This window comes from Triturus cristatus, chromosome 7 (genome assembly GCF_964204655.1).
Source record: "Triturus cristatus chromosome 7, aTriCri1.1, whole genome shotgun sequence".
Lineage (NCBI taxonomy): Eukaryota > Metazoa > Chordata > Amphibia > Caudata > Salamandridae > Triturus > Triturus cristatus.
In genome coordinates this window covers 707,277,128-707,300,439 of record NC_140590.1, presented here as the reverse complement: position 1 = coordinate 707,300,439, position 23,312 = coordinate 707,277,128, and the positions used below count along the sequence as shown (strand labels likewise).

General features: G+C 46.8%; 1 long non-coding RNA gene across 1 annotated transcript in view; it reads right to left on the bottom strand.

The window, feature by feature from the left end:
* LOC146810376 (uncharacterized) overlaps window positions 1-23,312 on the bottom strand; it is a 279,938-nt gene that overhangs the window by 215,837 nt on the left and 40,789 nt on the right. The window contains exon 2 of the long non-coding RNA XR_014965681.1: window positions 13,768-13,951. This is a non-coding gene — a long non-coding RNA (uncharacterized LOC146810376). The remainder of the gene's footprint in view (window positions 1-13,767; window positions 13,952-23,312) is intronic.

Genomic DNA, 23,312 nt, shown 5'->3' with positions numbered 1-23,312 from the left:
ATCCTGACCTGAGAACTGGTTTCCCTGGAGTCCGGCGTCGAGTAGCCTAAGACCTGGAGCCCGAGGTGGAGAAGCGGCGCTGACTGAAGTAGCAGACGTCGTACCCGGAGCCGCCTGAGGTCGTGAGAGGGCGCCGACGGAGGTCGTGAGGAATACCAGAGGTCGAGGAGGAAGTGAACCGAGGTCGAGCGAGCGGCGTCATCGGAGGAGTGAAGTCCGCCCTCCGGAGTCGTCGGAGACCGAGGTAGAGGTGAACCGGAGGTCGGGAGTGAGGATCGCACTCCGGAGTCGCCCGGAACCTGAGAGGAGGAGCACCGGAGGTCGGGGGTGAGGATCGCACCCCGGAGTCGCCGGAAGTCGACATCGAGGCCAGGCCGGCCGACGTCATCGGAGCCGAGAGCGCCATCGGACCGGAGCCGCCCGAAGTCGACATCGTGAAGAGACTGCCCGACGCCGTCGAATCGGAGGTAGAGATCGAACCGAGGCCGCCGACATCGGACCGGAACCGCCTACCGGCGTCGTCAAAGAACTGACATTGTGCCGAGGCCGCCGAGACCGAACCGGAACCGCCTCACGGCGTCGACACGACTCCAGCGGCGTCGGAACATCAGAAAAAGGGCAGTAAGTGGAGTAGAGGGCGCCTAAGGCCCTGTGGAGACCTGAGAGACTGCTCTAAGGGGCTAGGGAGGTGCTGAAACCCACCTGACTGTGCCTGGGGTGAACTGGGACTAACCTAGAGAGGTTGTGTGGAGAAGGAAAGCCAGGGCATTGGAATTCCCCCCTTTGATCTACCTCAGTTTAGGCCTCAGCCTTTGCCTCAGTCAGGGAGTAGCCCCCCTCAAGCCTACCACAACCCTACAAGCTGTGCCTGGGCCAAATCAGCCCTTCAGAAGTGAAGTGTCATCTGATTGCAGGAGGGTTGCTGTATACTGTTAATTATTTATTGGGGGTACTGTATTTATTGAATTTTTATCTATTTATTGTTGCACTATATATATAGGTCCACAGGACTGGTTGGTGTACAATATTTATTGATACAGTATTTATTGCCTCAAAGTATTTAATTGTCTGTATATATTGCACTTGTATTTATGCCCTGTTATTTATGATCACCCCTATTTATTTCATCAAACAGCCAATATTTATTTGACCTGCCCTAATTGAAACTTGTATATTGTGATTGACCTATTTATTTTTCCAATCAGCAACTAAGAGAAAAAGATAAAGAAAGAATATTTTCATAATTTTTACGGTGTAGAGTCGTTTTTGGAACGGATGCACGCATGGTTATTGTATGGGTATATTGTATGCTTAGCACTGCGCCTGTTTCCTGACCACTCGAGCCAAGCTACCCCATTGTGTTGGGAAGGTCCACCACCACCCTTTCAGAGTGGGAGTGTGGTTTTCCAACATAAATTGGTGGCAGCGGTGGGATAGAGCTGTGCCTACATATACTCAACAATAACTGTGGGTAGTCCATAGGCCTACACCGGGAGTTTTCTCACAGCGGCCTTCCTAATTGTGGGTTTTTGTTTTTTCCAAATTTACTCTGGTGGTGGGAGGAGGTATTACTAAAGGTACCACCCTGCATTGTTACTGCACAAAACCTGTCCTCTAACCTGAGTGGGCAAGATGGAGTTTGTACTAGAGAATCTAGAAACGTACACTGTGGCCCAACTCAGGGAGTTTTGCCAGCGGGAGGGGGTGTACTGTCCCCCAGGAGCAAAGAAGGGTGCACTCCAAACCAGCTTAAGGGCTTGGGGGGAGGCACGCCGAGAAAGCAAGGCTGAGGAGGAAGACAGGGATGGAGAGCCTGACCCAGAGGGGGCTGAGATGTACCAACCTGAGGTGGGGAACCTGTCAGCAGGGCCCAGGACACTTTCTAGGAAGGGCAGCACTGTCTCTAGCGGGGGCTTATCCAGCGTGGAGTTAGCAGATCGGAGAGAGAAAAGACAGCTCACATGGGATTTAGCAAAGCTGGAGAAAGAGAAGGAGGAACAGAGGTTGGCTCATGAGACGGAGAAAGAGAGGATGGCTCATGAGATAAGACTGAAAGAGATAGAGCTTCAGATCCTAAGAATTGGAGCACCAACTGTTCCTAATGGTGGCAGCCAAAACCAAGAGGTCACCAGGGAATCCAAACCTTACCTGCCAAAGGACATAGTAGCTAGCTATGGGGCGGGTGACGACATCGCCAAGTGGCTAGCAGCCTATGAGGTCTCGTTGAGGGCCCATGGGGTTCCAGTGAAGTATTGGGGAGGAGGATTGTATAGGTACATGCCTCCAGCTGGTAGGGATGCTTTATTGGCCCTCGAAGAGGATGAGCAGACCCACTACCCCACCATGAAACTGGCGCTCATCAGAAAGTTTGGACTAACACCTGAAAAGTACAGACAGAAGTTCAGGGGTAGTCACAAACTGGGCACACAGAATTGGGTGGACTTCCTGGACTATGCAAAGAAGGCACTGGAAGGTTGGATTCAGGGCAGTGAAGTAAGGAACTACGAGGAGCTGTTTGACCTAGTACTGAAGGAACACCTACTCGAGAAATGTTTCCCTGAACTGCGGCAACACCTGGTGGATAGCAAGCTGACCAGCCCCCGGAAGCTTGCTGAGGAGGCGGACATTTGGGCTAGTACCCGGGTGTCCACAAGGGGGACTGGAGGGGATACTCAAAAGGCCGGACAGGGCGCCCCCCAGAAGAAAGAAGGAGGGGAAAAGAAAAAGGAGTTCTCCAAAGGCCCCCAAAATAACTTCCAAGGGAAGGGAACAGGATTCACCTCTAAGGCTAACCCACCCAGAAACCCTAATCCTGGCCAGAGTCAGCAGCCAAGGGTTGTCCATTGCTATGAGTGCGGTGGCGTTGGACACTATAAAGGAGATCCGAAGTGTCAGAAACGATCACCCCCTCCCACTGGAGGAAAGCCCCCCGGAGTAGCTAGTGTAGTGCTCGGGGAGGAGATGCCCTTAACTAAGGGAAGGGAGTGGGCGGGTGTCACTTTAGTGTCCCTGGGAGAACGGGAGATGGTTCCCAAGATCCAGGTGCCCGCAAATACCGCAAAGTATGGGCAGTGGATCACCATCAACGGCCAAAGAGGGGAGGCTCTGAGAGACACAGGAGCCAGTATGACTATGGTGCGTAGCCAACTGGTGTCTCCAGAGCAGGTAATTCCCGATGTACTCCACCCAGCCGCGATGGCTGACGGCAGAACAGGTCACTATCCAGTGGCCGAGGTTCCCTTTGAATGGGGGGGGGTTGCAGGTTCACTTCGAGTTGCCGTAAGCCCTGCCGTGCCAGTCGATTGTCTGCTGGGCAATGACATGGAGCACAACGCTTGGAAGGAGGTGGAATACCGGACTCACACCGAGATGCTGGGTACACCTGACTGGGCCTGTGTTAGCACAAGGTCCGAGACTACCCGAAGAGGGAGTTCATTCCGGCTGGAGCCTGGAACAAAGGCCCAGCCAGCTGCCAGTCAAGGGAAGAACCGAGGACAGGAGGAGCCTGCCTCGGCGTCTTCACCCCGTAGGACGGATAGGCCACCGGAGGTGGTGGGCCAGGAGTCTGCGGAGGGGGACGTTACCAACCTGGAGGACTTACCCATCCCGGCCGAGTGGCACGTGGAGGGAGGCCCGTCCAGGGAGGAATTCTGCCAGGGCCAGAGGGAGTGCCCTACCCTTGAGGGGCTGAGGCGACAGGCCGAAGCCCAGGCAGCAGGGAACGTTGAAGGGAACTACAGTGTTTACTGGGAGGATGGCCTCCTCTACAGTGAACCCAAGGCACCCCTACATGGATCGTCACGAGCCTTGGTAGTTCCTCAACGTTATCGAGCCTTCCTTTTAGAGTTGGCTCACGAGATACCATTGGCAGGACACCTGGGGCAAGACAAGACCTTCGCCCGTCTTGTCCCACACTTTTATTGGCCTCAGATGAAAGTGTCGTCCGATACCTACTGCCGGACATGTGTGTCTTGCCAAGCCAGTGGGAAAACAGGGGTGAAGCTGAAAGCTCCCCTGGAACCACTTCCTGTCGTTAGCACCCCCTTTGAAAGGGTGGGCATCGACATTGTGGGTCCATTAGATCCACCAACTACAGCTGGTCACAGGTTTATCCTGGTTCTGGTGGATCATGCCACACGGTACCCAGAGGCAATACCTCTGAGGACCATAACAGCACCTGTTGTGGCTAGGGCCCTGATGGGAATCTTTACCCGAGTGGGTTTTCCCAAGGAAGTTGTGTCCGACAGGGGGACCAACTTCATGTCAGCATATATGCGGGCAATGTGGAAGGAGTGTGGAGTGACCTACCGGTTCACAACTCCTTACCACCCCCAGACCAATGGTCTGGTGGAGAGGTTTAATAAAACCTTGAAGGGCATGATCAGAAGTCTGCCTGAAAGCCTGCGGAGGAAATGGGACGTCCTCCTACCCTGTTTACTTTTTTCATACAGGGAAGTGCCACAGAAGGGAGTGGGCTTCAGCCCCTTCGAGCTTCTGTATGGGCACCCTGTACGTGGACCTCTTAACCTGGTGAGAGACGGATGGGAAAGAACTCCCAGAAAGCTCCCCCAGGATGTGGTGAGCTACATGCTGGCCTTCCGGAGCCAAATGGCTAAGTTGTGGAAGCAAGCTTCTGACAACTTGGAAGCCAGCCAAGCAGTGATGAAGGCGTGGTATGACCACAACGCTCACCCGGTGGAGTTGGAGCCTGGCCAGAAGGTGTGGGTGATCGAACCCGGAGAGCTTAGTGCCCTCCAGGATCGCTGGTCAGGACCCTTTGAGGTGTTGGAGAAGAAGGGTAAGGCTACCTACTTGGTGGACCTGAAGACCCCTCGTCAGCCCCTGCGGGTGCTGCATGCCAACCGCCTCAAACCCCACCACGAGAGGCCCGAAGTCATCTTGATGATGGTGACTGACGGAGGAGAGGACGTGGAAAGCGAGCCTCTCCCTGATCTGTTTGCGTCTCAGGAAAAGGATGGGTCGGTGGAGGGAGTGATTCTCTCCCCATCTCTAACTCCTGAACAGCAGGAGGACTGTCGCCAGGCCCTGGGGCAGTACTCTGCGTTGTTCTCCCTTGTCCCGGGTAGGACTCACCTGTGCGTCCATGACGTGGACACAGGAGACAGCCCACCTGTGAAGTCCAAGATCTACCGGATGTCAGACAAGGTGAAGGCCAGCATTCATAGTGAGGTCACTAAGATGCTGGAGCTAGGAGTGATTGAACCTTCTAGCAGCCCCTGGTCCAGTCCGGTGGTGTTAGTACCAAAAGCTGCACCACCGGGTGCCCAAACAGAACTGAAGTTCTGTGTGGACTACCGGGGACTGAATTCAGTGACAAAGACTGATGCACATCCGATCCCTAGGGCGGATGAATTAATTGACCGGCTGGGAGCTGCCCAATATCTAAGTACCTTTGACCTTACCTCTGGGTACTGGCAGATCTCTTTGACTGATGGAGCAAGGGAAAGGTCAGCCTTCTCCACGCCCAATGGCCACTACCAGTTCTGTGTGATGCCCTTTGGGCTCAAGAACGCACCTGCCACGTTTCAGCGCCTGGTAAACCAGATCCTCACCGGAATGGAGAGTTTCTCTGCTGCTTATCTGGATGACATAGCCGTCTTCAGTAACAGCTGGGAGGATCACTTGCGTCACCTGCAAGCTGTTCTCCAGGCCCTGAGACAAGCTGGATTGACGATCAAGGCCAGCAAGTGCCAGATCGGGCAGGGGTCGGTAGTGTACCTTGGACACTTGGTGGGTAGGGGAACGGTGCAACCCCTCCAGGCGAAGATCGAGGCCATCATGGCCTGGGAACCCCCCAAGACACAGACTGAGGTCCGAGCATTTTTGGGCCTCACGGGATACTATCGCCGCTTCGTGAAGGGGTACGGTACCATCGTAGCCCCCCTCACGGAGCTCACGTCCAAGAAACAACCTCGACGGGTAGTCTGGACGGAGGCTTGTCAGCAAGCCTTTGAGAAATTGAAGAAAGCCATGTGCGAGGCCCCGGTCTTAAGGGCCCCAGACTTTTCCAAGAAGTTCATTGTCCAGACAGATGCATCAGAACATGGCATTGGGGCAGTGTTATCGCAACTCAACGAAGAGGGTCTGGATCAACCCGTGGTCTTCCTATCCCGGAGACTACTTCCCAGGGAACAGAAGTGGAGTGCAATAGAGCGTGAAGCCTTTGCAGTGGTATGGGCTCTGAAGAAGTTGCGGCCATACCTGTTTGGCTCGCACTTCCTAGTTCAGACCGACCACCGACCCCTTCGTTGGCTGATGCAAATGAAGGGGGAGAATCCCAAGTTGTTGAGGTGGTCTATTTCCCTACAGGGGATGGACTTTCAGGTGGAACATCGGCCTGGAGTGGACCACGCCAATGCAGACGGTCTCTCAAGGTATTTCCGCCTTAGTGATGAGAACTCCCAAGGGGTTGGGTAGCTCTCCCCACTTTCAGCTGGGGGGGACGCGTGTTAGACCTGTCAGCCCTTTGGGTGGTCCCTCCTCATCATTATTTATTTTGTCCCACTTTTGCCTCAAACCCCGTTTGAATTTTTCCTTTTTGGGAACCACCAGACTTTTTAGTGTTGCTACAGATTCAGGGAGCCATTTTAGCTACCCCTGAAACTTCTGTCTGAGGGCCTGGAGCACAAAATGGTGGCCACCTGTGACATCACCAGCATCCACTGGAACCTACCAGCACCTTCCAGAACATTCCAGAAGATTCCAGAACTCTGTGACCGTTGGAGGCGGTTTAGAATGTTGGGAGGATAAGAGAGGCAGTTGGCACCTGACTGGTGAAGAGAGAGGAGCACAACAGTGAAGGAGGAAGGAGTGAAGCAGCAGGGGTGGAAACTTGTGCCTGGAGTGGGGTCCATAAACCCACCCTTGATACTTGTCCCTACTGATGGATCCCAGCCTATAGCCCTGTGTGGGAAGAAGACAGAAAAACTCATCCTAAGGACCTGAACAGCAGGAACAGGCCTTAGAAGCAGAAAGCAGCAAGATCCTGACCTGAGAACTGGTTTCCCTGGAGTCCGGCGTCGAGTAGCCTAAGACCTGGAGCCCGAGGTGGAGAAGCGGCGCTGACTGAAGTAGCAGACGTCGTACCCGGAGCCGCCTGAGGTCGTGAGAGGGCGCCGACGGAGGTCGTGAGGAATACCAGAGGTCGAGGAGGAAGTGAACCGAGGTCGAGCGAGCGGCGTCATCGGAGGAGTGAAGTCCGCCCTCCGGAGTCGTCGGAGACCGAGGTAGAGGTGAACCGGAGGTCGGGAGTGAGGATCGCACTCCGGAGTCGCCCGGAACCTGAGAGGAGGAGCACCGGAGGTCGGGGGTGAGGATCGCACCCCGGAGTCGCCGGAAGTCGACATCGAGGCCAGGCCGGCCGACGTCATCGGAGCCGAGAGCGCCATCGGACCGGAGCCGCCCGAAGTCGACATCGTGAAGAGACTGCCCGACGCCGTCGAATCGGAGGTAGAGATCGAACCGAGGCCGCCGACATCGGACCGGAACCGCCTACCGGCGTCGTCAAAGAACTGACATTGTGCCGAGGCCGCCGAGACCGAACCGGAACCGCCTCACGGCGTCGACACGACTCCAGCGGCGTCGGAACATCAGAAAAAGGGCAGTAAGTGGAGTAGAGGGCGCCTAAGGCCCTGTGGAGACCCGAGAGACTGCTCTAAGGGGCTAGGGAGGTGCTGAAACCCACCTGACTGTGCCTGGGGTGAACTGGGACTAACCTAGAGAGGTTGTGTGGAGAAGGAAAGCCAGGGCATTGGAATTCCCCCCTTTGATCTACCTCAGTTTAGGCCTCAGCCTTTGCCTCAGTCAGGGAGTAGCCCCCCTCAAGCCTACCACAACCCTACAAGCTGTGCCTGGGCCAAATCAGCCCTTCAGAAGTGAAGTGTCATCTGATTGCAGGAGGGTTGCTGTATACTGTTAATTATTTATTGGGGGTACTGTATTTATTGAATTTTTATCTATTTATTGTTGCACTATATATATAGGTCCACAGGACTGGTTGGTGTACAATATTTATTGATACAGTATTTATTGCCTCAAAGTATTTAATTGTCTGTATATATTGCACTTGTATTTATGCCCTGTTATTTATGATCACCCCTATTTATTTCATCAAACAGCCAATATTTATTTGACCTGCCCTAATTGAAACTTGTATATTGTGATTGACCTATTTATTTTTCCAATCAGCAACTAAGAGAAAAAGATAAAGAAAGAATATTTTCATAATTTTTACGGTGTAGAGTCGTTTTTGGAACGGATGCACGCATGGTTATTGTATGGGTATATTGTATGCTTAGCACTGCGCCTGTTTCCTGACCACTCGAGCCAAGCTACCCCATTGTGTTGGGAAGGTCCACCACCACCCTTTCAGAGTGGGAGTGTGGTTTTCCAACAGCGACCCACTACTAATTGCTATTTCAGAGTTGTACGTTTTGATACATTGGAATTGCGGTTCGCTAATTGGGATTCAGTAAGAATCGCTATAAGAAATCACAATCTCTATATTTTGTACATATTGCCCCCTGTACCTTCCTATTATGGAGGCTTTCCACTCAACAGATAATCCGAATGCATGATGATTCGTCGTTTTTGAATATTCATAATAACAAACCTAAAATGACACATGTCAAGTGTTTGCCTGAGAAATCCGCATGACTTCTATTGTATGAACGCCGTGTAAAAAGTAGCAGACACTGTTACAGAGACCATTGTTTGGCATGTAGGACTATTGGAAAAGCCTTTTTTAATAGAATTTGCGCATCAAATGTTGTATTTTATTTTTATACTACCTTTAAAATGCACAGTAGACGGAATAAATGTGTCTGCATGGATAAATGTGTATTTATTATATATTAGTTATAAATATGAATCATGAATCTATAGTGAAAGCATATTAATGATTTTCAGTTTTAAATTTGTACAATATTATTTCCATTAAAACCTGTTCCAGAAGCGACGCTTACAAAAGACTTCGCTGCATGATATAATATTTTCTGCTGCTGTATTTCACGCCATTGCGCATCTAGATCACTCTGATAATGTATCCCAATCCTAAGCAGCAGTTCTCCTCCTAGTTCTGTATTTGGACCCAAAAGAGCTTGACAGTTCATCTACTTCGTGGCCTTTCCCCTCCTCTCTGGGTTGTGCCTTTCCCTTTCTTCCTATCCTGTCTCAGTTTCTGCTACTGCTCCATCCGTCTCATTTATTTCTTCCTTTTCTAACCACATCCTCTCTCCCTCCTTTTCCTACTCTGCTTCTGCTTCTCAACCACTTCTCCGTCCCTCCTAAGAATTCACCATCTCACCCTCCCCCACTCCCCCACTCCCCTACTCCCTTCCACCAGCCCCCTTAATTTAAAGATTCAAGCAGCTGCTTGTGAGGTGTAAGGAGCTCACCCGTTCCCGTTTTTCCTTGTCATCTAGTACTTGCAGTTTTATATTTATGGCTGCTGGTACTAAACTACAAATAACAAAATGCTAAGGAAACCAACTGGATTAGCTACAACGCTCTAGGGACCACTTCAGATCGCTTCTCCTTCTCCTCCCTGCTGCTCCCTTCTTCTCTTTTCCCCCCACCGCCCCCTACCTGCTCTCTGGCCCTCATCTCTCTCTCTTGCCCTCCCTCCATCCTTCTGTCCTCTCTCCTTCCTATTTCCGCTACTAACGACTTCTTTCTATCACTCTCAATTTCCTCATACTTTCTTCATACTTCCGTGCCTCTTTTCCCTTCTCCTCTATATATTCCCTTCACATCCTTTATTTACTTTTACTTTTCCCCCACGTCTGGGAATATGTAAATCAATTGTTCTTTTTGCATTTGTCACCCTGAGTGGGACGGGTATGCCCAGATGTGGGTCCAGTGCTCTCCATGCCACTGGAGTCAAGCTATCCTGGCTGATGAGGGGTGAAACTCCGAAACTGGTCATAGGATGCTCGTTTCCAGTCCAGGGAGGACCTGGCCTGGCAGTTCGCACAGGACTGTTCGCATTGGGTGCAGGGTCAAGAATGATTTGCATATGGCTGGGTCCAAACTGGTATGGCATGGTGAGCAAAAAAACGATGGATTTAGGCCCAGATATCTGTACTGGGGTGAATGTATGAAATTGTTCTGCATTCTCTCCATTAGTTGCTCTTTTTGTATTTGTCAGCTCCGAGTTGGATGGGTATGCTCAGACGTGTGTCCCGTGCTCTCCATGCCACTGGAGTCCAGCTATTCTGGCTGATGAGGGGTGAAACCCCGAAACCGGTTCATGAATGCTTGTTTCCAGTCCAGGGAGGACCTGGCCAGGCTGTTTGGGCTGGACTGTTCCCATTGGGCATAGGGTCAAGACTGATTTGCATATGGCTGGGTCCAAACTGATATGGCATGGTGAGCAAAAAACACGATGGATTTAGGCCCAGATCTCTGTACTGGAGTGAATGTATGACATTGTTCTGTATTCTGTCCATCAATTGTTCTTTTTGCATTTGCCACCCCGAGTGGGACGGGTATGCACAGACATGGGTCTCATGCTCTCCATGCCACTGGAGTCAAGCTATCCTGGCTGATGAGGGATGAAACTCCGAAACCGGTCTTAGGATGCTTGTTTCCAGTCCAGGGAGGGCCTGGCCTGGCAGTTCGGGCTGGACTGTTCCCAATGGGCACAGGGTCAAGACTGATTTGCATATGGTTGGGTCCAAACTGGTATGGCATGGTGAGCAATAAAACTATGGATTTAGGCCCATATCTCTGTATTGGGGTGAATGTATGATGTTGTTCTGCATTCTGTCCATCAATTGTTCTTTTTGCATTTGTTACCCCGAGTAGGACGGGTATGCCCAGACGTGGGTCCCGTGCTCTCTATGCCACTGGAGTCAAGCTATTCTGGCTGATGAGGGGTGAAACCCCAAAACCGTTCCTAGGATGCTTGTTTTCAGTCCAGGGAGGACCTAGCCTGGCAGTTCGGGCTGGACTGTTCCCATTAGGCATAGGGTCAAGACTGATTTACATATGGTTGGGTCCAAACTGGTATGGCATGGTGAGCAAAAAAACAATGGATTTAGGCCCAGATCTCTGTACTGTGGTGAATGTATGACATTGTTCTGCATTCTGTCCATCAATTGTTCTTTTTGCATTTGTCACCCCGAGTGGGTCGGGTATGCCCAGACGTGGGTCCCGTGCTGTTCATGCCACTGGAGTAAAGCTATCATGGATGATGAGGGGTGAAACTCCAAAACCGGGCTTGGATGCTTGTTCCCCGGCCAAGGAGGACCTGGCTTGGCAGTTCGGGCTGGACTGTTCCCATTGGGCGCAGGCTCAAGACTGATTTGCATATGGCTGGGTCCAAACTGGTATGGCATGGTGAGCAAAAAACCGATAAATTTAGGCCCAGATCTCTGTACTGGAGTGAGTGTATGACATTGTTCTATGTTCTGTCTATCAATTGTTCTTTTTGCATTTGTCACCCTGAGTGGGACGGGTATGCCCAGACGTGGGTCCTGTGCTCTCCATGCAACTGGAGTCAAGCTATCCTGGCTGATGAGGGGTGAAACCTCAAAACTGGTTCTAGGATGCTTGTTTCCAGTCCAGGGAAGACCTAGCCTGGCAGTTTGGGCTGGACTGTTCCCATTGGGTGCAGGGTCAAGACTGATTTGCATATGGCTGGGTCCAATGTGGTATGGCATGGTGAGCAAAAAAACAATAGTTTTAGGCCCATATCTCTGTACTGGGGTGAATGTATGACATTGTTCTGCATTTTGTCTATCAATTGTTCTTTTTGCATTTGTCATGCCAAGTGGGACGGGTATGCCCAGACATGGGTCCCGTGCTCGCCATGCCACTGGAGTCAAGCTATCCTGGCTGATGAGGGGTGAAACCCCGAAACCGGTCCTAGAATGCTTGTGTCTAGTCCAGGGAAGACCTGGACTGGCAGTTCGGACTGGACTGTTCCCATTGGGTGCTGTGTCAAGACTGATTTGCATATGGCTGGTTCCAAACTGGTATGGCATGGTGAGCAAAAAAACAATGGATTTAAGCCCAGATCTCTGTACTGGGGTGAATGTGTGACATTGTTCTGCATTCTGTCCATCAATTGTTCTTTTTGCATCAGGCTCCAAGGAGCACATGAGCTCTACTCACCACATAAACACTATTGACTGTACACAGCTGTGCTCTCTTGGCTCAGAGCTGCTTCAGGCTCCTGTCAAGTCTGCCCATGCCACGTTCAGACCCGCAGTTGGCACTCCTGCTTAGTCTTTGGCCTGTGACCCAGCCAGTCAATCACAACTACTCATTTTGTCCCATCACGACAAGGCTGTATTCTGTGTCAATTTGTGACATTATAACTAGTGCCCCTGTAATTCTGAGTTATCGGCCCCATTTGGGTTGCAAGTTGTGCTTCTAACAGTTTTGACTGATGAAGACTGAAATCCCTCTGTAAATTATCAGCGGAGAAACATGTGGGAATGAGTGCAGAAACATCAATTCCTGTATGAGGTTCTACAAAAAACTTGCAATTCCTGTTATTCCCTACCCCTGGATATACCGGGAGCACCAGTAACGTTAATCCCAAGTGGTAGGAATAATGGATTTTCATTCGGGCAACTCCTGATGAGGCCCCAGGATGCACATTATAGTTTGATATCCGACAGCAGCCTAGCTTGATCTGAAGCAGCGTTTCCAGCTGTGGTGGGCATTCCAGCTCAGAAATTCAATAAACTGAGAAAGATAAAGGGTGTCTAAATGTTTTAAACAACCTTAGGTCTATGCCGTGTTTATGTCTTGTACAATTACTGCTGAAGAATGCAGTATTTAAGAGGTCACGTGATGGGTAGTATGTTTTATATACCTATAAAATATTTTATGTGTCGTTAGATCTGTGGCATTCTTGATTCAAACAAAAGGCCATCCATTGTTCATCATGAAACACTTTGCATTTCCTTCCATTATGTCACCCTGACCTCTGATGCCCTACTGTCTCTTGTGAAAACACAGCAGGGCGTTCTCCATTCTCCAGTTTCAAATGAACAAAGATCCAGAATTGAGGGACACACAAAAGTCACAATGCTTGCTTGGGTGTCTCCCGAACATCTGATCACTGAAGGCGAATTAGTGGTAGTGACCAAAATATTCCACATACCATCTACCTGAAAGGGACACATACACACACAACCAAAATATAAATCCCTAACTGGGTAGCTTTGGATCAATGGAAGCTCCTTTTAGTTTTTTGCCCTTATTGCAAGTGGATTGGAAACTTCTGATATGTGCGTTTACTACTTGGAATTATGAATTTTGTGTTTTGTTGTGGGTTTTGTGTCGGTACATACTGGGTGAGACAAAAACTGCATCGTCCCCAAAATTTCGATAGGTCAAACTTACCTGGTAAATACAGTGACTTGCAGATTTTGGTGTAGTAAGAACCAAAATCCTCATTTTATGTCCCATTGTGGGAGCAAATCTCCTAATGGGTGAAAATTAACATAGATGATACATTCCTTATGCATTGGTGTCAGTTCTTATTAGAATAATTTGCACACCTAGAACTGGCCGCTTTTAATGAGGATCTTTGTGTTTACACATTTCTTGGATATTAATCTCCAGAATCAATATTAAACATTACAAAATTAATACAAAGTCACAACCACAGTGATAAAGCAATAAGCCAAAACATACTATTCTGCACTAAAAAAACTACTTTAAAGCAAAACAAATAAAAATAATTCTGTATGTCACATAAGCAAAAGGGAAATGTTATATTATACTCACACACGTGGACATCAATAACCACACTTAACAGACCTACATAGACCACCGTCAGGATGTGGGGAACCGTGAAATTTTAGACACCCTAAATTTTGACTTCAACCAGGATGCCCACATTTACTGGATCGGAGAAGGTGTTGAACCTCAGTTTCATGAGGCAATATGTCCATGTGTTAAGGCACCTTCCCTAAACATCAAAATAAGGAAGATACAATCAAAATAATAATTGGGCCCACTCTATTACTGAGTTCTAGATCAACAGAAAAGGTTGAATGATTTTATTACAGAATTTAAAAAAAAACAGTACAGACACAATGCCATAAAGGCTTTCAATGACATTTATACAGAGAATAGAAAACATTAGAAATTTTCCTAAGTCCCAAATGGGCTGCAAAATCAGGAAAGAAACTGCCTGCATCCCTAATAGATTAGGAAAGTTGCTCATCCCCAAACCAAGGATTTTGTACATTATTTTCACAAATGTTTTATATGGACAATAGTGTGCTATCTGAATGAATAGGCAGAGGGAACCAGCAGAAGGACCTTGATAATGTATCAGGTTCTGACTGCAAGTTAATCGAGAGAACAACGACGGTGTAAATAAACCAGTAGATATTTTCTTGACTGCATGCAGCAGCGTTTGCGAGGAGACAAGTGGGCAGGGGAGAAAAACATGAGTAACAGTGGTGGCTTCCATCTTGGACAAGATGGCATTTATGTCTTATCTGAGGCCTAATTAACACATGTAAGGAAAACACACTTCCACATATGATAGTAAAATTGTTTCTAACGCAACAGTACTATTTCAGTGTATTAATGCATAATCGAGTGAGAACATATTTTCTGCTCATTGTTAATGATGCACAAAAATATAAATGCATAAAACTCTTCCACAGCTGTTACCTGGCAGGCACGTTAGATGCTGAGCATTTGATATCTCTATAAGAAATGATTGTGACACCTGATGGTGTGCTAACCAGTCTTATTTGAGGATGTATAGATGTCATTGAAAGATCATTTAATAGATGCCTATTTGTCTCACTCTCTTAAAGTTGCCCACATATCTGATAGTTCCCCCCTTGTGTCTCTAACAGTGATAGCTATGAAAATGTCCATATTACAGTGGCTCAGGAAAATTGTTTCCAGCTATATGTGTTATGCCATGCTATATGTAGTTTTATAGTACACAAGCTGAGGTTGGTGTGGCATTGCACCACTTTTGGTAGTCTGGGAGTTATATGCTACGTTAAGTGCATTTGTGGAGAACATTCGCCCCATGTTTATGGTTACAGAGTGCTTTTGGAATCTAGACATTCTTTGCGGTTCTGGGACTCATTGAGCATTGCCAAAGTGGTCTGTTGTTATTGTGTTTGGCTGTGTTTTCTATGGTTTATTTGCGAAACGATGTGCTCTTGAGGTGTACCTACTCAGCCACTTACATGACCTTGAGGCTTGTTCTGAGCATGATTGTATCAAGAGTTGTTTCTGAAATGTTCTGTAGGAGGTTCTGGGCATTCTTTACAGTTCTGGGATTCTCACTGAATAGAGTCAAAGTTTTTTATTGCATCTGGTTGTGTTTCCTATTGTATATATTGTTTATACGTGAAAGGATGTTTTCTTGAGGTACAACTACTTTAGCCACCTTAATGGCTGTGAGCCCTGTTTTGCACATGAATCTAAAAGGTGTTGTGTCTATGAATTATAGGAGGTTGTGTTAGAGTTGAGTGACACCTCCTAACAGACATATAAGGCTTATATGAGTTGTGTTGAGCGCATATGTTCTTTTGTGCACTGACTTTCCAAACAGTTTCGAGATTTCCATTGTGGACCGGAGTCTCACTTGGCATGTAAAGAAAGTGCTATTAGTATTATGATTGGTTATTTGTCAGTTCCATTGATATGTGGATGAAAGTGCATGGCATTTGAAGCGTGAAGTCAGAGAGCGCTAGCGAATGCACATCTTCAAAGCTAGGCCTGCCTGTTGCTCATCAGAAGTTTACTTGCATAGGAAAATTGGTGGCAGTGAGTGCTTGTTGGACAATCAATAGCATATTTGTTCTAAGTTGGATGAATATTAGGAGCTCTGTCTGAATAATGTGTTCTGTGTATAGTAGTGCATGGGCAGGGGCGTAAGACAGGCCCCTGCAGTGTGGGGGCCCCCAGCCTCCAGGGGGCCCCCTCAGCACCACACTTCGGCTGGAGAGCTCCAGATTGAGTCAGGAGGGTGCCTATCCACGTACCCTGAAGGGAGGCCCTCTCAAGTTTTGTTATGCCACTGTGCACACAGTGCCCTGGCTGAGTGGTGTTTTCAGGACAGTGATAGTCAAATGGGACTCATTACGAGTGGCCAGCAGTAAGCCCTGTAGTTACGTTACCCGAGAAACAGGGCCGGACTGTCCGTAGCCGGCACCAGGCGTTTTCCCAGTGGCCGGAAGGGTGGGGGCGGTTTTGGACCGGTGGGGGCCGGTTTTGCAGCAGTGCTGCAATATCGCCCCCGGTACCAAAAGCAGCAGCAGTGTTTCCAGATCCCCCACTGCCATTCCGACTCAATTGCCAGGGCTGGTTTGTGTTCCCAGTCCAAGAAATACCATCACTGGTGCTCCTGGTACTTCCACAGGTGGCTAAATATAAGAGATTACGGGCCTCATGTAGGTAGCCAAATACCGGTCGGTAACGGCCGATTTTCGGTAATTATACCATTACCGACCGGTATTTAGGCTTTTGGTATGTAGGGGGACAATTTCTGTATTCGGAATTTACCGAATCGGTAAAATTACCGAATCGGTAATTTTACCGATTCGGTAAATTCCGAATACAGAAATGAGATGTAGGGGGAGTGTGTGGGTGATGTTTGGAGTCGGTATTTACCACCAACTAATAGTTGGTGGTAAATGAAGAATGGATGTGGAAATGCATTTCAAAGCGCCTACAAGTGTGCAATGTGGCAGACATACATGCCCTTAGGGCATGTATGTGTGCCACATGTGCACACATGGCCGTTTCAGGGGTGCAACAGGGTGTCATTGTGACACCCTGCCACCCTTGCATGTGTTCCCCCCATTACCGAATCGGTATTTACCGATTCGGTAATGAAGCATACCTTCCCATCAATGGGAAGGTATGCCTCATTACCGAATCGGTAAATACCGATTCAGTAATTACCGAATTGTAACGAATCGGTAATAATTACCGACTCATTACCTACATAGCATTTACCACTTCATAAATACCGAATCGGTATGATTCGGTATTTATGAAGTGGTAAATGCAAGCCCACCTACATAAGGCCCTACATGTTTTTGTGAATACCAGGTAGCAATTATTTTTCCCCACCAATTCTCACTTTTTTCCCTAGTGTTTCACAGAAATATTTTGACTGCTGAAGGTGTGAAAGAAAGAGAATTCTATTCCCGATGAGGTAGATGACTACTGTTACTGTCCCCATCAGAATTAAGAGACCGGTTGTAAAGAGGCATAAATGGTGTATCTGTGCTGCTTTTGATGTCTGCGCAATGTTCTTAGTAAACTGTAATGTTGGATTAATGTATTTGGTGTGTGAGTAGAGAAGAGCGCTATTGTGAGCATGGTGGCAACCAACTACATGTCATGTCAGTGCTGTGGTTGTGTGTGCAGTGTTCTGGATAACGTGTCATGTTGAAAGATTATGTTGGCCCAAACCCAGAATAGTTTCTAAAAGCAGGAGTAACTCTGGAGGCCAAAACTGCAAAGAAATGGGAAGTTGGGGGAAGAGGGAGGTAGTGCAGTAACAGTAAAACGGAGGCCAACAAAAATAAAGAATTTGGGGCCAGATGTACAAAGCTTTTTCCAATGTACAAAACTGTGATTCAGTAACTTATTACTGAATCACAATTTGTGTTTGCTACCAAATACCGATTCAGTATTTGAAAGCTGCTTTTCTTTCAAATATAGAATCAGAATGGTATGTATTAATGTTTTGCAACCAAATTACTGTCGGGTAGACCCCTTGACGACCCCTTCCCCTTTGAGAATGTTAAAAAATATGTTTTTTAAGAGCAGGTAGTGGTCCGACCGACCACTGCCTACTCTGAAGAAATGGAACTGTAAAAAAGTGTATTTTCTTTTTGAACACATCCCAGGCTGCATAAAAAAAATATTGCTTTATTAAAAAGCAATCACAGACATGGTGATCTCTTGATATTCCTGTGGTTTCCACAATCCCTGTGAAGGCTGCGATTCCTAATGGGTCCCAAATAGTGGCCTACCTCATTAATATGTATCAGGTAAGTCGATTTGTGACCCACAAAGACTCGCTAAGAAGCTCACAAGAGTTTCATACATTAGGAATACCGATTCCCAAATTGTGATTCAGAGAGAATTGCAATTGGGAAATCGGTATTCACAATGTTTGTACATAGTGCCCATAGTGCTTAAGGAAGAGAGAGGGTAATGTGTGGAGAGGGTGGGCGTCTGCCAAATTTTGGGAGGTGGAAAGTGCCAGGAGCAGAGGGGATCAGAACTGATGGAAGGAGAGTGGATTAGCACTGTTTGGAAGGGAAGGGATTATGACCGGATATGGACAGAGAGGAGCTGAATATGCCTAGATAGAGGAGACTAGAAACTTCCTGGAAGAGAAGGAAGTAAATATTGGCTGGCTGGGAGAAGAAAGAGCTGTAATTGCAGGGAAGGGAAGAGAAGGGGCTGCAGCATCTTCCTTCCAAGCCAATGTTAGCTACACTGTCTCTCCATGTATTTATCCCTTAAATTTTGAAGAGTGCTAAGTGTCTCCTTGTTAAAGGTTAGTATTCTCACCTCAACTCTCACACTTCTCCTTGTCAAATATACAAAGTAGACCTATTGGTTGTATTGTAATTTCTAAAAATTATTCAATCCTAACTTTGTTATGACTTCTTTTTCTTGTTTTTAATGAAAATCTCAATGAGACAGACTGACCGATTGAGTACAACAATGGAAAATAAAACAGAGAACAAGATAGCTACAGAACTCTGTAGGCCAATCTTATTTAAGCGGGTAATCAAGATGTTCTTACAATAGAGAAGCAGCGGATAGGTCAAGTCGTACCTTTCCTGCTGCATTTCCTTCGGTCATGATTTGCGTTACGTGATCTACTACTAGTGACAACACTGTTTCAGTGTCTCGGCCTGGATGAATGTCCAATTGACAGTTACCTAGAACATCGTAGTTATCTGTGTAAATGGTTAGCTGCTGCTCTCCATTACCTTCACCAGAAAAGATAGGAGTGTGATTGGGCGGTGGTTTTCTACTGCCCAGTTGTCCAATGATCTCTTCTGCAGCAGAGGTATCACCTCCACTCTTACATAACAGAAGAATAGCGCTTTTGCTGATTAGCGATGTAAGGGACAGTGGTCGTGGTGAACATCTTATAGAGAAATGAGACCTAGGGAGATAACCTCAGGTGAACCAGATGTGACTTGAAAATTAAGTTAGTGACTTGTGCTGAGGTCTAGTTTGTGATCTCTGGCAACTCTGGACCTCTCCTGCAAGAGGCAGCCTCTACCATTTGTATGGACTAGCTTGACAGTGCAGCTGTCACCAGACAGATAAGTTAGCATCACTAGAGAGGGGCTTTGGCTCCACCCTCCTATTGTTTTTATTGCACAGAAGTTATGCGTTTCCACACAAAAAGTGCTTGCCCTCCATAGAGCTGTGGTCATTTTGTTTATTTATCCAGCTGCCCTAGGTTGAGTGTTCATGAGCATCCGCATGACAGTGCAATGTTATTAAAGTGTCTTAGATAACTTTGGTTTTCTCTGACAGCAGCAAAGACGAGAGGAGGGCAGCCATTAACAGACATGGATTTTTATGTCTGGTTTGGCAGTACAAATGTCATCTGACCTTTTAACTGGCTCCAATATTATTGTATAGCTCTTTGCTTCCACACAAATACATATCTATTCCCATGCTATTTACTTGTAGTGATTCACATTACGGAACAACATTCCTTTAAAGCCAGACCTATTGACATTGCAAATGCCTGTTTTTTAATTTGAGACTTCTGTAGCGTGGGCTCATTTTCACTGTTTAGCACTCTATTGTAACTGATCAAAGTTTGCACTCTATAAATACCACACACACACACTCATACACATATTTGCATGCTAGATGCACACAACTGAACATACAATTTTTAATATTTAAACAGAAATATGTTGGGAAAAGGTCATGACTAATTACCTGAAGGCTAAATTAAAGGCCCAATTGTTTAGTGACAAACATTGTGTCACTCAGATCAAAGGCAATGTCTTCCTATAGACTTTAGAAACATTATATGAAGAATTGTACTCTGAACTGCTTACTTTAGCTAGATCTGTGCTCTACCAATACCTATACGTGCACATGTTTATAGTTACCAGCAAACAAAGGCATGCATGATATACATTTTGATAGCATCCATACTTGAACAAGCTAAATTACAAACTTCATTAACATTTCTATCTTTCACTGAACCCGAAACTATTTCCAATTTGACAAGCCTGAGAAATATTGATCTCTCTTGATGGCGTTTCTTTTGACATGTACATTTCTTTGCAAGATGTTAGTTACACTCGATTGTCTGATCGATTTAATTCCTTTTCCGTGAAGGGGAGGAGCCCAGCAGTTTCTCTGAGGCAGTGCTAGATATCACTCATAAAGCAGCTAAATATCAACTCCTTGCTCATAATTATAAGCAGATCTCTTTTGTTAATAATGATTTTAATGTACATGCCCTAAATCCAGGCTCGCCCTTGACATTTTTCTGCCCACGTTGTTTAGATCTAGATTTGTTAAGGGGGGTTTGCTGCTGCAAATACGAGGCTTCTGACTAATACTTCTTGCTTTTATAGATTTGTTAGGAAAATATTCAAAACATCATCAACAATGGCGAAGAAATAAAAAATTAGCCAGCGAAATTGTGCCATAAGGTTTTATAGAACAACTCATCCTAGATTTTAAAAATAGTACTGCACAATCCTTACTTATAGTACAAATACTTATCGTTCATTAAATGTCACAGATTATCACCTCAGCCGAATACATACAATAATTTTAAGAGCCTTTTGACTATATATAAATTTATTTTTCATGCCTTTGCCACATGGTTATAAATATGCATAAACACTTTGAAATTATAGCTATTAGGGGGCAAAGCATGGTCTTAATGAAGATTAACGCTTTTAGGGCACTCTCCACCGACCCCTCTCCTAAAGCCACATTTTAGGCTATTTCCCGTGTCCTGCAGGTTTTCTTTTGGAGGCCTCCGTTCACACTGCTGCTGGTGAACCAGGTGATCTGTTGACCGTATCTTGGAGCAGTCTTTGGCTGACTCTGGAGTTTGATGCCTGACGACGACACCTCTAGCACCACCCAGCCGGGCCTGGCTTAAACAACAGAAACAACAGCACAGACCACTGTTATTCTGCCGGAGGAGACACACACAATACTGGAGGTGCTGGCGCTTCCGCGGCTATTGTGAAGTGATACGCCACCTCAGGTACAGTACAGATCATGATGCCAGCTGACATGCTCCGGTATTCAGCCTGATGCAGAACTCGATTGGCAGCGCCCATCTTGAACTGGACAGTCATTAGCACAGAATATAAATCCGTCATAGAGTTCATGATGACCCTAACAGATGCCACCATGTTGGACTGGCTGTTGGAAGACAACCTGGAGTTCTGGTTTTGAGACAGCAACTGTCCGTGAAATATAGCTAGAGAACTCTTTCACCTTGAATTGGGTGGGTGGAACTAGTTCACTTTGAACAAGAATACACCAAAGCATTGTTCATTAGCTGGACAGACCATCTGGGGTTGATGGCCCATTTCTCATGTTCTTTTTTTCTACGTCTCAATGTACATACATAAGGCCTCCCGGCAGCTCTGATTTTCAGAAGCAGTGAAAAGTACTAGAACACTGAGGCCAGTGCCTCCCACACCTGCAGGCGTGGCATCCTATTCCTTCAACATATTTTTGAAAAAGCTGAAAGACATCAAAGCTACCCTGTGTGCCATGGGAAAATGGTTGGTGGAAACCAGCAGAGAACTTAAATCAATGCGCTCTGAAATATCTTCTTTCCACGCCCGATTACATAGCTTGGACAAAGAATAACGTCCTTTGAGCAGAAAGCACTGGACAAAACAGACTAGGGGGCAGATGCCTGGAACTTACAGAACAATGTTATATAATTAGAGGATGTACAGTCTACCTGAAACTGAAGAAGGGGAAGATGTGCGAATTTCTAGTAACTTTCTTCCCAAGTCTATTAAACTTGTTTTTTTGCCAAGCATCTAGAATTTCGAAGGGCCCACAGACTCAGACAGACTAGACGTGGCAACAGTGATACACTTAGACCTTGCATGGCTTTCCGCCTGCGATACCAGCAAGTACTACGTATTCTTCAGGAGGATAATCTGCACTGTCGGTACGACTACAATGATACTAGAATTACATTTGCAGGTGGCGTCTTGCATGAAACAAGCATTTTATGGAACAATTCCTTGCACTGAGGCCAACACTAATGCAGAAAGGTATTCGGCATGGTCTTCTCCATCTGGTAGTGATAATTCTTACCATAAATGGGAAGACAAGAGAATTCTATGATTCTCAAGACTTCAAAGCCTCCTTAAAAACTATAAACCCAGCAGACATTAAAGTTATAACGCCACTCCCAGCGGATACTATCTCACTTATCCTCAAGCACCCACCAGATGCAGAGTGTAGTGAAGAAGATACCACCACTGTGTCTAAAAGAGCCATGCACTACCCGAGGAAGAAAGACAAAGAAGAACGGACGGCGAAGGATACGTCACCTCGTAAATCATAATGACGCCATCACAATACTGAGAAGTTCTTTCCTACTCCTCAAGCCAAATTCATGAAAAATCTAAAGCACCCCTACCACTCCTCGAAATAGGCTTTCTACAAGACAATGTTTATACTACAGAAGCTAAATGAGAATGGTATAAAAAAGAAGCCCACATCCCAGCCTTTCCCAAACGAGAACTTAAAGCCTTCCTAATCTTTACAGAAAGAAGAAGTTTGTCAATAAATTCCCAATGTCAAGACCACTATAACAGACCATTGACTAACCTGGAATCCGAATCTAAATTGAAAATAAAAGGAAAATCCTATCTCAACAGCAAAGTTAGCATTAGTGGAACAGAGGGTTGACAATGGCCAAAAATCATCCGTCAATGGCCAAAAATCATCAGCCTCCATTGGAAGGCAGGACCAGGTTTCCCAACCAAATGTCTCAGATAACCCTACAGCTGGAGCCCTTCATAGTGAAGGGACATTTGAGTATTTAATGTCAACATCAAAGATATTTGAGCTCAGAAATGGGCATGGGGAGGGGAGTGAACATCTTTTTATATCACCAGATGCTCCCCTGAACCAGGAGGGAAAAGTAAAAATGTTAAAAACAACAGTGAAGACTGAACCCTCAAAGGGTGCAGCACCCTACACAGCGAATGAAGAGCAGATAATAGGGATTACCAAAGCTCCGCTGGAAATCAATCGGCTGGGAATACCCAAGGAACCGGGAAAGG